This window comes from Psammomys obesus, unplaced genomic scaffold (assembly GCF_907164565.1).
Source record: "Psammomys obesus unplaced genomic scaffold, mPsaObe1.curated_primary_1811, whole genome shotgun sequence".
NCBI classification, from domain to species: domain Eukaryota; kingdom Metazoa; phylum Chordata; class Mammalia; order Rodentia; family Muridae; genus Psammomys; species Psammomys obesus.
The window spans coordinates 5,653,557-5,667,063 of record NW_026585987.1 but is presented as its reverse complement, the minus strand read 5'-3'; the positions used below and the strand labels follow the sequence as shown (position 1 = coordinate 5,667,063).

Genomic DNA, 13,507 nt, shown 5'->3' with positions numbered 1-13,507 from the left:
AGAAAAGAAAAGAAAAGAAAAGAAAAGAAAAGAAAAGAAAAGAAAAGAAAAGAGTAAGGGGACAAGGAAAAAAATGGCCACTTTGTCAAGAATCCACACAAAGACTTTCTTGGAAAGAAATGGATTTAAGAATTTGGACTGGATATGCATAGCTGGAAAGAGCCATGAATTTTCCCCAGCAGATTACTGAAAAAAAAAAAAAAAAAAAAAAAAACAAAACAAAAAAAAAACACCTAAATTTTGGAGCAAAGTACATATTAAGTTGTAAGTCTCTCCAGTACCCTAGAAACCGTGCATTCTGGGAGCCGAGTATCTACTTACAAGAGTCCTGCTTACCCAGCCCTAGCCCCTGTAAGACTCCATGCAGCTCTGCAAACACATCCACGGTAACCAGGAGCGTGCTCCTATCAGAGTGGTCCTTTTCTTTTGCCATAATGATTATTATGGGTTATTCTGCCCAGTTAAAAAGTCATTCTAGTTCTGGCCAGTAACAGACAAGTACAATGTCCAGCAAATCTGCTGCCACATAATTTCCACTGGTTTGAGGCTGGTTTGAAGATGCTGGATGTGTCCTTGAAGCTGAAATGTTGGATAAATAATTGTCAGTGTGTCTGTGTTGGGAGGCAGAGGGTAGAGCCTAAAAAGGAGCAATTAAGTCATCCCACATGAAAGGTTGCTTATCAAAGCGACTTCCGCCTCCTTTCTTGTTGAATCTCTAGTGTGTGCCCTCTCCTCTTTCTCATTTTCTTTGATATGCACTGTCTTGGACTTCCTGATAAGACTTACTCTGGACTTACTCTGATAGGAGTGTGCCCTTTTTGGACTTTCTCTGATAGGAGCATGCTCCTGGTTACCGTGGCTGTATTTGCAGAGCTGCGTGGACTCTTACAGCGGGCTAGGGCTGGGGAAGCAGGTCTCTTGAAAGTCGATATTCGGCTCTTAGAATGCGCTGCTTCTAAGATACTGGAGAGACTTACAACTAATCGGCACTTTGGACTTCCTGCTCCCTAGTACTATAAAAATTAGGCAGGGAGACCACTCTATCTGCTCATGTTTTTTTAACATATTCTCCTAGTGGGGACAGCCATTTTGAATGAACTCAGGACAACACAGAAAGTTCCTGGGAAGAACATATTACATTCCCCCCTCTGCCTTCCACTCTGACTAGCCTTCTATATTTTCTATACCTTTTCCATTTCTTCTGACTAGCTACATCCAGCACTTATAATTCTTTAATATAAAATTTTAATTTTAAAAATTGATAAATTAATACATTAGTACTGCATTTACATCATTTCCTCCCTTCCTTTTTCCTCCTTCAAGTCTTCCCATGCCCCACTTCCTCTAAGGCACATGACCTCTTCTTCTATAATTATTGTTACACATATACACATATGTGTTTGTATACAACCTCCTGAGCCTACTTAGTGTTTCTTTTGTATGCATATCTTTAGGGCCTCACTAGTTGGGGTTGGATAACCCATCATGGAACACCTCCCTGGAGAAGTCTGATTTTCCCTATACAGCCCTTTACTGTCTATAGCTCTTCATCTATAGATGGAGCCTTCTAAAATTTTCTTACCAAATTAACATATAGACTGGTCTTGTCATTACGTAAGCCTTGTTTAGGTAACCACGCTGTTGAGATTTCATGGGAACACATCCCTGCCATGTGCAGAAGATACTATCTAGCAGCAGGCATCATGGTCTTCTGGCTCATGCAATCTTCCCATCTCATCTTCTGCAATAACAGAGCCTTAGATGTAAAGGTTCTATTCTAGATGTGCCAGTTGAGGCTGAACACCTCACAATCACTTAGTCACTACATTTTGACCAGCTGTGGATCACTGCAATAGACTCTGTTTGCTACAAAATAAATAAATAAATAAATAAAAATTTAAAAAAGAAGCTTCTCTGATGAGGGTTGAGAGCTAGCTCCACTTATCTGTGAGTATAAAACAATATGAACTATTGTCATGGCTCTTGTTTGCTTCCCAGAACTTGAAGGTCAGACTCTCTTGCTGAGGTCACCACATACTTCAGATACAGATTTGGAGGCATCAAACCAAAACCTACCAGAATGACCTGTTCCTAAGTACTAACTCTTATAGTACTAGAACTGATTGCTATGCAAGTTGATAAGCAAGAAAAGAAATCAATATTCCTACCCATCAAGAAAGCCTATAAACCACAATAATGACCAGCCTAGCAAGATCTCTCCAATGGTGTAATAGTGGAGCTATTATCTTGGTCATAAGCAACAGCCATTTAAACAGATTTAAGGCCCACTTAATAGGAGAGAACTCATGCCTGATACTGAAAACCTAGCACAGTACATATGGCTAGACCCTAGAAGAGAACCTACTATTGCCATTTGTCTAAACCAGTATAATACATAACTATATTTTAAATTATATAACACTTCATTAGTTCTTTAAGAATATCAAACATACATACAATATACACAGATCATGTCATTCCCCCACGGCTCTGCTTAACCTGGAAGTTCACAAACTGTGGGTCACAACCCCTTTGGGGATCAAATGACCCTTTCACAGGGGTCGCCTAAGAAAATATTGCCACATATATCTAGAAGACACAAATATTTACTTCACAATCCACACCAGTAGCAAAAGTACAGTTATGAAGTAGCAACGAAAATATTTTTATAGTTAGGGTCACCAGAACATGAGGAACTGTATTAAAGGCTCACAGCATTAGGAAGGTTGAGAACTTATTGCCTTAAAGTTATTTAACTTATTGCCTCAAGTTCTACTTAAACTTATTGCCTCAAGTTCTACTCATCCACTCCCAACTTCAAGTTATTTGTTTTTATAACCAGACTAATACAATTTCTGCTGCGCATATGCTCAAGGGACCACGCGCTGCCGTGCTCCCCACCTACCTAAGGCCACTTTAAAAACAAAAAAACAAAAAAACAAAAAAAAAACTGGCTGTCCTTGACCCAGAAGCCATCAACTATCAATAGCTCTCGAAGGCGGTGATGGGAGTTCATGAATCCCCCTCTGTGATGGAATGTTGACTGGCTGCATCTTAAGCATGTCTTTTGCAGATAACCACAGCTGCTGTGAGCTCATGAGTGAAGTGATTATGTCTTGTTCAGAATGTACTGTTTTGCTCTTGTCCTCCTTGACCTCTGGTTCTTACCGTCCTTCTTTGTTGGTTCCTGGAGCTGGGAGAGGCATAAAATATAGATGTCTTATTTATAGCTGCCACTCTTAAAACCCTAAAAGGCAAAGAAATTCAGTTAAAACAGCAGAGAAGTTTGGTTGAAGCCTCTACAGGTTTCCACCTTTATAGCATCATAAATATGATTCACCTGACAGGAATGGAAATGTGTAATTGAAGGCTGCAAGTAACTTTTTATCGTAAACCACAGTGTGATATAAAGCTACTGAATGCTTTAACCCTAAAATGCTAAGCATGGTATAGAAGGGGCATCCTTGAGAAGAGGACAATAAACAAAGAGGACAGGTAACTTTCTGAGAACCCTTAGATACTACCCAACATTTTTCAGATAATCAGGAACTATTGGTTGAATAAATATGTAAGTGAACAAATGAACAACTAAGTGACTATGGCTCATTCTCCGTGATGACTTTTTTACAGGCTCTCTCCAAAATGTTACAGATGTTTTAGTCACTTTTTAAATTAACTCTCTATTAAGAAGCTTGATTCCCAAGATGTACTTCTGAAGATTAGACAAAATCATGCGTTCAAGTGGTTAGAAATAGTGTCTGGCAGTCAATAAATATTAACTAATTATTTTCTTTTTGTTTTCTAGTTTTTTTTTTTAATAGGATTATGCTGAAGCCCTAGGACTCACTAATCTCAACATCATTTTGAAATCCACTAATGAAAAGAGATCTGGATTTGCAATCAGTTCCTACTCTGTGCCTTTAACTGGGCCACCCACGCCCACACCAGCCCCTTGAGCTGGCACCAGTAAAACACAAAAAGTTGGATTCTTTCATTTCCTCCTCCGGACTGTTTAGTTAGCCCCTGACCTTTGGGCCAAGTCTACCATTCCCAGTCAGCACTTGCCTTTTGCCTGTTGGACCTGGTGTCTGAACTGACTTCACCTTATTTGACTCTGTTCTTGCCCCTGTCTTTCTTAACCAGCCACATGAAGCTTTTGTAATTTCCCTTTGGTTCCAACAAGGCCCATTCCTTTAACCCAACTTTATGTGTTTGCCTCTGACACATAGGCTCAAAAATCCCAAACTATAGTTGGCATTAATATTGTTTAATTATTTAGGTAATATTTAATTAATTGGGTATAATTAATATATAGTTTAATTAAGTAAGTATAATTAATGTTATTAGCCAAAACCAAGAAATAAAACTGGCACTCTTCCTGTGTCTCTGTCTTAGGAATAGCAGAAAGAAAGAATTTCACCATCAGATTCTCTTCTTTTATTTTTGTGTTAATTCTGTGTGGGCCTGGCTGCCCTGCTTCTCTCTTCCCATCTATTGCCTCTGCCTCAGTCTGTGGACCCCAAATGATTTCTTGGATGCACTCGTATTTTCTTCCTCCAAAGACTTGTGTTTACAGATTGCTGTGAGTGACTAAGATCTGTTGCCAAAATGCTTGAAGCCTCCCTGATTTTCTGAGTATATCTGAACATTTATCAACGGAAGCCTAAGCTTGAGCTAATGTCAATAGATAAGGCACGGCTCCGATAAATTCGTCAATTACAATAACACTGAGGAGAGACAAGAAATACTTGCTGTCTTCTTAACCTCTGATTTGTGGGAGATTTCCAGGCACAATCTCATCTGATAGTAGCATAAAGACCCAAACTGTGAGTTCTATGCTCTTGGAAAAATAAAATTCTTGACTTTTTACTTCATGACAGATTCTCCAGACACTATGTCCCCTCTTATATTGAGAAGCAAAAGATTGAACCTAGAACTCCAAATGGGAACCCAATGAAGGCACTAATAAATTACCCTTTCCAGTCTCTGTGCTTCATGCTGTATTCCTACTATTGTGGCCAAACTGGACTTCAACATTTAATACTCAAGTGGGAGAGAAAGAGAGATGAGGAGGGGAAGAAGGAGGGACAGAGAGTTGTTTTTCTTGTTTCCTGAAGATAACAAATGGTTGGATTTAAAAAAACAAATTACTCGTATTTTTGTCATGCCCCCCCCAACTCTTCTCAATAACTTGCTTTCCTACCCACCCTACTTCATTTTTCTTTTCTTGCTTTAAAAAAAATAACAAAACAAAAAACAAAAAAACAAGCACAAACAACAACAACAAAACATAAAAATAAAAAGAACATAGAGTGCATTTTGTGGAGGCTATCTATTTCTGAGCAAGGAGCTTTCCCTAGACTATGGTTGACATGCCCAGTGTCACTGCATTCATTGAAAAGAAGTGATCTTTTTCCCTTCCCCAATAGCTATCAATTGCAAATACTGTTTGGCTGGGGGTGGGCCTTTGTGTCCATTTCTCTTTCTCCATACTTTGGCCTAGTCCTGTTTGAACTTATTTGGGTCTTTTGCATGCTATCACAATCTCTGCAAGTCCACATGTGCAGCAGTCCCATTATGTCTGGAAAACGTTGTTTCCTTGAAGTCAGCTGCTATCTCTGGCTTTTAATTTTGCCTCCTTTAACACATCAGTCATCGAACCTTGAAGAGAGCTGGGTTATACACACATTCCATTTAGGGCTGAGGGCTTTAAAGTTCCTCACTCTCTCAGGTTGTCCAGCTGTGGGTCTCTGAGCTAATTACCATCTACTGAAAGAAACTGATGGGAGTTCTGTGATACACTGATTTGTAAGTATAACAATATGTCATTGGGAATCATTTTATTGTAATGTTCAGTTAGGCTTTTCCCAAGGCCCATGATCTAGTCTCAGGTTCTTGACCTCATTAATAGTGCGAGGCATGTGTTCTACCTCATAGAATAGGCCATAAATCTTATGAAAGGGTAGCTGGTTACTCCAATAACATCTATACTTCTATTGTACTGGTGAGTGTATGCTACAGACAGATTTCTATTACAGCCCTCAGGATCATAGCTGGGTGAGACTGATGATTACTTTTCTCCTTCAGTAGCATGTATAATATCATCCAGCACTATGAATGCTAGTGGCAAGAGGTGAACCTTCTGGTTGAGCATCAGATTGATTTCTCCATGTTCAGTGGCATAAGTGTGTGGTGTCTTCAGTAATACTATCTTGCCATCAGGTTGTGGAAGATAACCAATATCATTGGCAATAGCTCAGAATGTAATAATAATCTTGCCATCAGGTTATGGAAGATAACCAATATCATTGGCAATAGCTCAGAATGTTTGGGGTTGGTCTGTGGGACTGCTTTTGTGAATGGTTCAAAAAAGATATAACTTATTCCTGGTTATGAGTTTCACTTGGTAGAATATGAGGTCCACTTGGGACATTCTCTCCCCATTATATAGTAACTCCATTTATGTTCAATTTATATATGCATATAAATAGTTCTTGTGTGGCTTTTCAAAAGACTTTTAGTGTCACTTGTCCCTCCCCGTAGTCTCTCCTCTACCCTATCCATCTATCTCCCTTCCCATTTAATCCTCCTATTCTAATTTCCCCTTTATCACTTTGTAACAATAGTTATTTACCCATCCTTGGTCCTTGGAAGATCCTCCAAGGACCTCTTGGTCCTCCTTCTCTGTCTTAGTCCCTTACTTTCTATTTAACCTTGGTGGTTATTCTAATTGAAATACATATATCTAAAGTTTAAAAGCTGACATCAACATTTAAGAATAAACATTCTATATTTGCCTTTCTGAGTCTCAGTCACCTCACTCAGGATGATTGTTTCTAGGGTCATCCATTTATCTGCAAATTTAATAATTTCATTTTTCTTAAAAGCTAAATAATATTTTGTTGTATAAATGTACCTCAATTATATTATATATTCATCAGGTGATGGACTTCAAGGCTGTTTCTTATTTCTGGCTATTATGAACAGAGCAACAATAAACATGGATGAGCAGGTATCTCTACAGTAAGATATGGAGTCCTTCGTGTACATGCCCAAGAGTGGGGTAGCCAGGTGTTGAGATAGATCAATTTTCAGCTTTTTGAGGAATCTCCAAACTGATTTCCATAGTGGCTATATAAGTTTTTACTCCCACTAGTAATGAATAAGTATTCATCTTTGTCCATCTTCTTGCTAGCTTTTGATGCCATTTGTTTTATTTATCATGGCCATCTCAAGGGGTAAGGTGAATTCCCACAGTAGTTTTAATCTGCGTTTCTGTGGTGACTGAATATAGTGAATACTCTTATTTCTCTGTCATTTGTGTTTTACCTTTTGAGAACTCTGTTTATTTCTGTATCACGTGTTTTAATTGGGTTATTTGTTTTATTGATGTTGGGAGTTGTTTTAGTACTTCGTATATTCTAGACATTAATCTTCTGTCAGAATTTTTACCATTCTGTAGCGGCTGCTTCACTCAAATGATGTTGTCTAGTGTACAGAAACTTTTAGCTTCATTAAGTTATATTTATTAACTGTTGGTTTTAGTTACTGTGCTATCAGAATCCTGCTCAGAAAGTCCTTTCCTGTGCCAATGAGGTCAAGCTTATTCCTTGCTTTCTCTTTTGACATATTCAATGTATTTGGTCTTATGTTCAGTTCTTTGATACATTTGGAGCTGAGTTTTGTGTAGAAAAATAGATATGGATCTATTTTCATTCTTCTACATGCAGCTTCTATCCAGTTTGACCAGCACCAATTTAGAAGATGTTGTCTTTTCTCCAGTCTGTATTTTTGGCTTCTTTGTAGAAAAATAATAATAATAAGTTTTCTATGGTGTTTGAAGTTATGTGTGCATTTTAAATTCTATTCCATTGATCAGTGTCTCTGTTTTTATGCCAGTGCTATGTTTTTTTTTATTACTGTAGTTCTGTAGTATGATTTGAAATCTAGAGAACAAGAAAGAAAAAAAGAAAGAAAGAAAGAAAGAAAGAAAGAAAGAAAGGAAGGAAGGAAGGAAGGAAGGAAGGAAGGAAGGAAGGAAGGTGTGTGTGTGTGAGAGAGAGATACCAGAGTTAAATCAAGATTAATAAAACAACTTAAATAGATGCACAACCCTTAGTGAAATAGAAACAGTAATTTAAATTCTCTCAACTAAAAAAAAAAAAGCCCAATGATGGATTCAGTGCAGAATTCTACCAGACCTTCAATGAAGAACTAACACCAGTACTCCTCAAATTATTCTACAAAATAGAAATGGAAGAAACCTTTCTGAATTCTATTTCTATCAGGATCACACAGTAAAAGATAAGCCAATCTTTTAAGAGAGAGCAATGAGATTATTTGTTCTTGTTGGCAGAGCTGAATAAGGAAATCTGTCACCACTCCTCAGCAGAAAAAGTAATGAACAAAAATTAATTTCTCTGGGGCTCAGTAATAGGCAGTCATGGAGGAAGGGTAGCCCAACTGAATAATGTGGCTTAAAGAGATACACCACTTCTAAAACTAAGTCACAGGAAAGATAGATGTAGAAGGAAAGAGAATCCAGACATGCCCACTCCTATCCTCTACCTCATGCAGTTGAACTCTTCCTGAAGATGAAGGCAAGAGAGCCTAGCCATAAGAACCATCAAACCCAGAGCAGGAAAAGAATAAATGTGGAAGCAAGGACAGAGATTGGTCAGGCTTAATGGGCATGCCAGACATTTGGTACATGTTGAATGAATAATAGAGGAGCAAATGATAAGAGCCCAATGCCCACCATTCAATAAACACGTTGGGGGCTTCTGAAACTATGATGTACTTCGATGCCTCTGTGCTCCAAAACCTTCATGACTACTGTATGGTATTTCAGACTGTCCACTGCAGTGTAGCCTCTGACCTGTGTGCTGCTGCCTTTGTGCCCTTCTCCACCTTTACCTAATCCTTGTGGGTTTCCAACAAGAGTACAAATAGAGTATGTTCTCATTTGGATGAGAACAGATAAGAGCGGGGGTTGTTCTGACATTATCAGAGAGCTAAAATAATTCCCAGAACATAAAATGCATTCTAGGATATTTAAGAGGTTTTTTATTTTAATGAAAATTTGGTGTCACTGTACCTCATGGAGAAGCTTTGGTGATTTACTTCTAGGAAGTTTGCCCCAGACATCTGTGTCACAAGCTGTGGGCTCACCCGACACCTCATTACCAAACGCCTTGTGGATAAACAACTTTTGCTCAAATAACTTTCATCATATCATGGGCTTTGGCTGCAAACACAATTCAGCTGCCTAATCAGAGCAGCAGTGTTGACAAAGTGCGAGGGTTTCAGAGTTATGAAGACACTGATGGTCACCATGGGTCATTGTTGGTCATTTCCTCCTCCATCAGTTGCGTTAGCATGAAGAACATTCATTCAGTACTAGCTTCCTCATGGGATGATTCCTAGAATTCTGGAATTTGAATGCTTAGAAATTATTTGAAAGCCTTTTTGGCTGGTTCTACTAGCCAGTTGGCTTTCACATTGTATTACGAGACTGAATTGGACAATAATTGTGAATTTACGTCCATAAATAAAAGTCATTTTGGGAGACGGGATGTTTTGTTTTGTTTTTGGATTTGTATGTAATCTATGTGCATATGTGTATATATGTGTGTATGTGACATTTATATATATGCAGGTGCACATGCATGAGGAGGCCAGAGGTTGATGTCTAGTGTCTTCCTCCCTCTATCTGCACATTATACATTAAGGCAAGGTCATTCACTTGAAAGCAGAGTTCAAGTGAGTCTACCTAATCTAGCTAGATTTGGCTGGTCCGTGTAGTGAGCTTGTTATGGGGATCCTGTCTCCACCTCCCATGTTTGCTGGGATCATAAGTAGTCCCCCCATGCCTCCCCAGAACTTACAGGGGAGCTGTGGATCTGAAATCCAGTCCCATAGTCACATGGCAGGCACTTTACCTGATAAACAATCTTCCCAGCCTAAACACCAACTTTAAAAAGTAGCTTCTGAAAAGACCCCTATGCCCAGACTTTTTGGATCTGTTCCTCTCCTTGTGGAGCTCCTGTCCTCTCCAGGTCTTACTATCTCCTCCTTCTTTCATAAGATTCCCTGCACTTTGCCCAAAGTTTGACTATGAGTCTCAGCATCTGCCTCAATACCCTACAGGGTAGAGCCTTTCAGAGGCCTTCTGTGGTAGGCTCCTGTCCTGTTCCCTGCTTTCTCCCTCCTCCGATGTCCACCCTCTTTGCCTTTCTGAATGGGGATTGAGCATCTTAGCCAGAGTCCTCCTTCTTGATTAGCTTCCTTAGGTGTACAGATACTCCAGCCAAGGACCACTCGTGGAGATGGCCTGGAACCCCTGCACAGAGGTAGCACATGGCAGCTCAGTGTCCTAGTGGGTTCCATAGTAATGGGGACAGGGACTGTCTCTGACAGGAACTGATTGACCTGCTCTTTGATCACCTCCCCCTGAGGGGGGAGCAAGCCTTACCAGGCCATAGAGGAAGACAATGCAGCCAATCCTGATGAGACCTGATAGACTAAGATCACAGGGAAGGGGAGGAGGACCTCCCTTATCAGTGGGCTGGGGTAGCACATGGGTGGACAAGAAGGAGGGAGAGTGGGATTGGGAGGGGAGAAGGGAGGGAGCTACAGGGGGAGACAAAGTGAGTAAACTGTAATTAATAAAAATAAAAATAATTTTAAAAATTAAAATTAAATAAATAAATATAGTCTTATCCCCTTAAAAATATATCATGATTAAAGCTTTAAAAAAAAAAAGTTTCTCTTTCCCTTCTTTCATAAGATTCCCTGCACTCTGCCAAAAGTTTGGCTGAGTCTCAGCATTTGCTTTAATACCTTGCTGAATAGAGTCTTTCAGAGGCCCTCTGTGGTAGGCTCCTGTCCTGTTCCCTGTTTTCTCCCTTTTCAGATGTTTGTCCCGTTTGCCTTTCCACAAGCAGAGCAACAGAACCAAAAATCTGGGCAGGTATTTTCTGAGACTGATACTCCAACCAAGGACCATTCATGGAGATAACCTAGAATCCCTGCAGAGATGTAGCTCAGTCTCCAAGTGGGTTCCCCAGTAAGGGGAACAGGGGCGGTCTCTGACATGAACTCAGTGGTTGCCTCTTTGATCACTTCCCCCTGAGGGGGCTGGGGGAGCAGCCTTACTAGGCCACAGAGGAAGACAATGCAGCCATCCTGATGAGATCTGATAGGCTAGGGTCAGATGGAAGGGGAGGAGATTCTCCCCTATCAGTGGACTGGGGGAGGGGCATGGGAGGAGCTGAGGGAGGAAGGATGGGATTGGGAGGGGATGAAGGAGGAGACTAGAGCTGGGATACAAAGTGAATAAATTGTAATAAATGAAAAATAAATTTAAAAAGTAGCTTCTGGAATATATAGATCTATTTTATATTCAAATGTTGAAAAAGTTTCTTCCTATCTGAGATCTGCATCTCCAGCAGTTATCTGTTCTGTGCCCTTGAAACCCCTGGCCAATGGGAAACAAGAGTCCAGAATTTTGTACACAATCCTAGAGTATGAAATAATAGCTGGGATAAGATTGAGGCTGTGACTCCTGGTGGGCACATCCCAGGAGATGAAAGGCCCCACTCTACATTTCAGTAAATATTCCATTTCTCACTCAAAAAAGCCTCTGCCAAAGCATGTTTGAACCACTAATGGAGAATTCAATTTGGGCTTCAAGTAAAAGTGGGTGAATCTCACTCAGCCAAGGCCATATCAGGCTTCATCAGTAAATCCCATCTGGGACCTCCAGTATCAAATTCCTTATATTTTAATCCCAGTTGTGATAGCTGTCGAAAGTAGTCTATGAACCATACATTACGTACTGAATCAATGGTGCTTTTCTGACTAACTTACACTGTATAAAAAAAAAATGTCACATTCTTAGGAAAATAAACTAAAATAATTAGGGACAATGGAGGCATTGTGACTATGACTTGCACTCTGATAACTTGAGGGAAAAGTAATTTTTGGTACATAAAAGACATAGGATAATTATTATTATGTTATTCATAGTAATAATTAGGGTATTTGGATGCAATACATGGGATTTATTTTTGCAACTTTTTTCTATGATTGATATTACTTCATAATGAGATTACCAAAAAAAGTAAACCCAGCTATCATAAGTGAGGGTGTTCAGCTTAAGCTACGTGGCACAGGAAGCTAGAAATGATCTGTCCTGCTTTGTCATGTTTGAGCTAAAATGAATCATCTTCTCTTTCAGCTAAAGGTATCTGTGAAGGTGAGCACCGCAGAGGTTTTGCACATGAGACCTGAAGGTAAGGAGGGCTTGATCGGGTGCTCACATGATTGCCTTCCATTGTTCATCTCATTCAGGCAAGGTCAGGGACTCAGCTATCTTGCGTTTCAAAGAACATCATCTCAAACAATCAGTGTTCAGACCGAACACTCTGCTATCCTCAAAAAACATCTTCAATCTCCCTAGCTCATTGTCTCAGAAAACCTGACATTTATTCTCCTTTTCTTGTTTTTCTCAAAAGCATTTCTTGGTTCATATCCCCCAGGAGTGCAATTAGGAGACTTTTACTTCCTCTTTTATAGTTTTCTGAACTTGGGAGGTTTTTTTTTTTTTTTTGGACAATGTCTGTGTTACTTTTATAATCAGAAAGAAAAATATTGCATCTGCTTTTATTTTTCCCACCTGTTCAATACAAATTCTGTGAGCACGTCCTGAGACTTTCCTCAGCCTTCTTACTGTCACTATTTGGACCTGATCCATCCCAGCCTATGTGACAGTACTCATATGTCACAGGTTCTCAATTTTCTCCGGCTACGAATAGCAAGGAAGCTCTGGGAGCCAGGCCATGTCAGCAAATAGGCATGGAGAAATCGCTTACACAAATTGCCTCTGAGATGCCACAGTCAAAGATCTAGACTTCTTAAGAGAATAGATCACTTGTGTACTCTGAGACCTCGCTTTCCTGCTCTTCCAGAGAGAGCAAAAAAAAAAAAAAAAAAAAAAAAAAAAAAAAAAACCTCATGAAGATAGGAAATTGACTAAGTTACTAACTGAAGAAAAGTCTAAGTGAAACATTTCTGAGATTTCTTTGAGCCACCTTGTAGTATTTACTAGTCTTCAAACAGTGAAATGTTGATACTTTTTTGAGAGCCATCTTTCACTCCAGTGAAGTCTGCCCTATCCCTTGGGCCAAGGTTTCTCAAAGATTGTCAAGACTTTCTGAGTCAATTAATTTTTTTGTCACAACTATTTGACACCATCAGAGTAGGATGCCACTCCAAACCCAGCTTCAACAACCAATAATGTCTAGATATTGATTAAGGCCCTGGGAAGACGAGAACCATGCTCCCTGGGTAGTGAGAGTAAGTTTAGACTTGTCAGATGTCTCCTAAGTGGAACAAAATCCCTTCTGTCAAATACCGCTTCTCTAAATTACCTCAACCCTGGCAGGATCTTTTGTCTTTTCATTTAAATGGACTGAAATTCATAGTGTACAGAGTGGACATTAGG

The 13,507-nt window shown here is 39.6% G+C and overlaps 1 protein-coding gene across 5 annotated transcripts in view; it reads left to right on the top strand.

Annotated features, from left to right (window-relative positions):
- The window catches only part of Prlr (prolactin receptor), a 199,129-nt gene that overhangs the window by 135,655 nt on the left and 49,967 nt on the right, over positions 1-13,507 (top strand). For all 5 annotated transcript variants that reach the window (XM_055601034.1, XM_055601031.1, XM_055601032.1 and 2 more), the window contains exon 2: positions 12,242-12,296. The gene's annotated coding sequence lies outside the window, so the exon portion shown is untranslated. The remainder of the gene's footprint in view (positions 1-12,241; positions 12,297-13,507) is intronic.